Source organism: Triticum dicoccoides, chromosome 6B (assembly GCF_002162155.2).
Source record: "Triticum dicoccoides isolate Atlit2015 ecotype Zavitan chromosome 6B, WEW_v2.0, whole genome shotgun sequence".
In the NCBI taxonomy this organism is placed as follows: Eukaryota; Viridiplantae; Streptophyta; class Magnoliopsida; order Poales; family Poaceae; genus Triticum; species Triticum dicoccoides.
Window position 1 is genome coordinate 692246436 of NC_041391.1, and position 5163 is coordinate 692251598.

The window sequence follows — 5163 nt, forward strand, 5'->3', positions numbered from 1 at the left end:
TATAGGAAAATGGGTTAGTACTCCTAAGAGTATGTACTCCCACCTCCATGCACCATCCCATCTTATCCAGACTATTTCATGCTTTTAATAATTAAATTGAATTACGTATGGATAATCACGTGGTAGTTCAAAATCGCTTCAACAGAATCCTTGTTTTTAGAGATAAACAAAACGACACCCCCACTTGCGTGAAAAACCCCATCGTCATTTGTTACAGCCCAAACGTCGTACGGCTCTCATCAAGCTCCGCCGCCGCCAGCGTCGACGACTGCGAATGATGGTGACAATCGTCGTCCCCGTATATACCCAGCAGGTCTCCGGCATCTAGATCAAGCACTCTCCTTCGGCGCTACTCCACCTGGTAGAATTGGCCAGATCTCAAACCGGGTATGCTGCACTTACGTCCAAGTATCACCATTGTTTTTCCCGTACATGTAATTAATGGACGGGAGATAATTGGAGGAAGGGTATGGAACTATCAAGTTGTGTTCAGGTATATGTACAAGATGATGTAGGTGCGTCAAGCTTTCTTACTGTATTTTTTCTCCAGTTGCTTGTTGTAGGTCACAATAATGAAGTCAGCGGGGCTTCTCAACGAGGAAGAGGAGACGAGGCCAGCCGGCGGCTCAACAAGACGGCTCGACCATGCATGCATGCAGATGTGATGCGTCGCGATGGCTCGACGATGTAGACTAATGCATCCGGTGACGGGTTGACAACGTTTTCCGTGACAACAGACAACTCCATCGTAGTTAGCGTTTTGGTCGCTCACAGTCAAGTTACTTCATCCATGGTGTGGCCATAGATCCAATTGGACATGGATGTGGCATAGTCGAGCTTTCTTTGCACTAGTCTTCTGCGGACCCAACATGCGCGAACGTGTTGTCAGGGTGCGGAATACGTAAATCAATCTGCATCCAACTATCCAACATGTATATACTTTCTTATGGATAGCGCGTACTTCTTTTTGGGTAGCTTATATACTTCTTTGATCTGTACAAGATATACTTCATGCCAAAAATTTCAAGTATAAAGTCCATAAGGAAACAAGTACGTACATACTCTTAATGTACGTCAATGATGCCTCTTTCACATAATAAATAATGTTCGCTGCAAAAAAAAACATACTAAATAATGATGCATCATTTTTGGATGCTTGGCACATACCACTTAAATAAAAAAGTATATGCGAAGAAAATGCAGTATATACTACCTATGAAAAATCAATACATACATACCCATTCATTAAAGATGTACATACTAATTTGGATGTTTAATATATACCACAAAAAAATCTGTATATACTACTTTAAAAAATAGGTGGTATTATATACCTCACATACAACATTTTAAAATATAGTATATACCCCTTTAAAGAGAAGTATATCTCATTTGAGAAAAGAACCATATACTCCTTCCCAACAATCAGTTATCATCTTTGCAAAGGAAAAAAATCAGATATCAATATATACTGATCAATATTGCATGTTTCATACGAAGGATACTCCACCATAAACATACGGTAGTATATACTATGAGAATAGTAGTATATACTCCATTCAAAAAACAGATATGTATATACTCCTTTGAAACAATCAGTAAGTATGTAGACGTTTTTACATAACCCCATGTCCAGATGCCAATAAATAATTAATTCAAACTTGAATTGCATGGTTCAGTCTAATCTCTTGTTAGCTACGCATGCATGGGGGAGTTCTGGCGGGCTGGTTGTTAGATCTGTTCGGCCACCATTTAAGGAATTGGGCATAATAAAAAAACTAATGGTGGGAGTACATACCCCTGGGAGTATAAAAGAGGAGTTATATATATATATATATATATATATATATATATATATATATATATATATATATATATATATATATATATACAGACGGTCTATTCTGCTAATATTAGCAGGATAACTATTCTGCACACCGCTTCCACACTGCACGCTGAACGTAAGTGCACTACATCTCCTTTACGACGAGTACTGCAATATAGACTAGTGAACTTCGCGTTGGAAAAAAACTGCACGCAGTGTTTTTTGGTACTGTTTTTGATCTAAATTTTTGATTGTTTATCGGAACAAGGCGTATAATATACCATTGAAAAGCTATGGATTAGGCGCAACTTCGCTATGTTGAACACTTTTCGAGATTCCTCGCGGTTTAAGAGCAGTTTCAAAAACGGCGCGGCGGATGACGAGTGGCAGCGAGCGTATTTTCATGATTTTTTCTAAACCGCTCATCGAAATAAAGCAAATGATACGTCATTGGAAAGATATCTTCAAGGCGCATCTTTTTCCTATCTATTATGTTTTCTAATTCGTTACGGTTTGAGAGCAGTTTCAAATTTACTAAATCGCGGAATTATGTTTTTTTTTGAAATTTTTGCAATTTTCGATACTGTTTTCACTCCAGTTTTTTAACCGTTTGTCAAAACGAGGCGTGTAATACACCGTTGAAAAGCTATGGACGAGGAGCAACTTTCATATGTTGAAATGTTTTTGAGATTCCTTGCGGTTTTAAGTTAATTTTGAAAATCGTGCGGCGGACGACGAGTGGCAGCGGCCGTTTTTCGCAAAAGTTTTACAAACCGCTGGTCGGAATGTTTCAAACGATACGCCGTTGGAAATATATCGACGGGGCGCAACTTTTTCATGTATAACACTCTCTCTAATTCTTTACGGTTTAAGAGGAATTTCGAATTTACCAAAATGCGGACATTTTGTTTTTCGCAACACCCAAATCGACGTGCGTACTTCATCCGACTGAAAACCGCACTTCATCAGACGAAAAAACCACACTGCATCAGACGGGTAAGAGAACTGCATGGTTTGTTTATTATGGGACGTAAATTTTTGAAAAGACGAGGAAGAAAACCGCACTGCTTTTAGACTGAAAACCTCACTATATCAGACGGTCAAGTGAACTTCATGATTACTTTTGTCGAACGTAAAATTTTCTAAGACGAGTTTTTGTTATCTTTTCTTTCAAATTTTTTGTGAACGAGAGTGGACCACAAAGAGGAGGCAAGTGAACCGCAGCATATATCGAAGTGAACCTCATTACTATCTTCTTTGTTGCGCTATATAAATTTTCACACTTTCATGTTGGGCGCAAGTGAACGGCATCACTCTCAAAAGTGAACCACATCCGAGGACGAAACGCACTGCAATTTGTTTGCTGTAGTCGAATGAAATTTGAGACACACGAAACAAATTGCACTTCATATAGTAGGGGTAATGAGCTGCTACACAAATGGAGTGAACTCAACGACCAAGCGCACTGCAGTGGCCGATGAAGTTGACTGATTCAGAAACACAGAAATACCTCCACATGAGCTGAATCTGACAGGAGGAGCTGCATCCGACGGCCAAGCGTACTATAGTTGCCGATGAAGTTGACTGATCCCGAAACACCCAATGCCTCATGGGATAAGTGCACTGCACACCTCGTGGGATGAGTGCAGTGCACATCAGGAGGGAAAGTGAATGAATTACTGATGCTAGTGTACCATGTTATAATATTACACGTCGAAATGGACTTCATCTAAAGAACTAAATGTTAAATTTATGTTTTCTTGTTTACAAATACTTCCAAGCTGAGCTGAATTTTTGCCAAGGATGATGAACTCCATAACCTTTTTTCTCTAACCATCCTACAAACAAAACAAACTGCAGTGAACTTCTTTGTCAATCTCTAGGGGCTGCTGGAACAAAGACGAGTCAAGCCGAATGGTAGTTGATAGTCTAGGCTGCCCGACCCAAGCTAGCGAGCTGCCTTTTCCCAAACTTTTCACATTAGAACTTCATACACCTATGCATCACACTGCACAACCAAATTATACAGCAGATAAAACATCCATCCACCCGCCGATCGAACTGCATGCCCTGCACACGATCATCAGCGGAAATCCGGCCACTGAAGTTCTGCAAAAAGTCAAAAACTAAAAGTTCGGGAGAGGCCAAGCTGGAGCAGGAAGGGATCGATATGATTTTAAACCTCAAGTTGAAACAACTCAAGGATTAGTATGAGCATTTAGCAAGCCGTGGGAGCACCGAGGAAATAGCAGAAAAATCCTGCAAACAAACTGGACGACACGCATGTCGCAGGGGACTGCACCGATGTGCGGGCACTTCATGCTCTAGCCGGACGGACTGCAGGGACGCTGGTTGGACTGCACCAACGCGCCCGCCGTCCTGCACGCGCACATGACAAAAACTGCTTGGGAGTGCTTCACCTTGTGAATGGCAGAGGGGCCGGTGAAGGAGCTCCTCATTGTCTTCTCCCCTGTGAATGGACGGTGCGGGGCAGGGTGAGCACCCAGGCAAACTTCACGGCGGCATGGATCCCAGCGGATCTGGTGGTTGTTGGGGTAGAGGACAGTGTCGCCCTCGGGAAGCCGGCGAAGCAGGGACTGGATGGTGGAGGCCACCTCCACCTGCACCGAGCGACGATGGGGAGCTGCTGCCACGCCGGAGTCCCAGATCCAGGTCGTGGTGGCCGGATCTGGTGGTTGGGGTCGCACCTCGCGGTGGTTGGGCACGGACAATAAGATTGTGGGGCAGTGCCGACCACCATCACGAGGGAAAGGCCGAGGAGCTCATGCACTGCTCGGTGCCGGATCCGGCCACCGGCGGGCATCTACCCCGAGCGCTGATTTGGGGCGGCATTTAGGTGGAGGAATGGGAAGGGGACAGCATGAAGGGAGAGCCTGGTAGCTGTGCTGCATGGAGAACCTAGCCGGATCCAGCCGGGGCTATGCGCGGGGGATGTGGGGGTGCCTGTGGTGGCGTTGGGTGGTGGTTGTGGTCGCGACGGAGTGGGAAGTCGTTGGCAGCGGGTAGCGACGGGGCGGGACATGGTGCGACGGCGGCAGGGCAGGACTTGCAGGGGCGGCGGCGGGGCGGGATGTTGTTGGGCGGCAGCGTCGGGTGGTGGCTGGGCCAGCGATAGAGTGGGAGTCGCGGGCGGCGGGCCATGGTGGGGCAGGACGTGGTGGGTCAGCGGCAGGGTAGGATGGGGTGGGACGGCAGCGGAGCAGATTGTGGGTGGATGGGAGGTGGATCGAGAGGGAGGTGGGGGTGAGTCGTGGGGAACGGGGCTGGGAGTTTTCTTTTCCTTGTTATAAACTTTATTTTTTTTGGGGTGCTGCGTG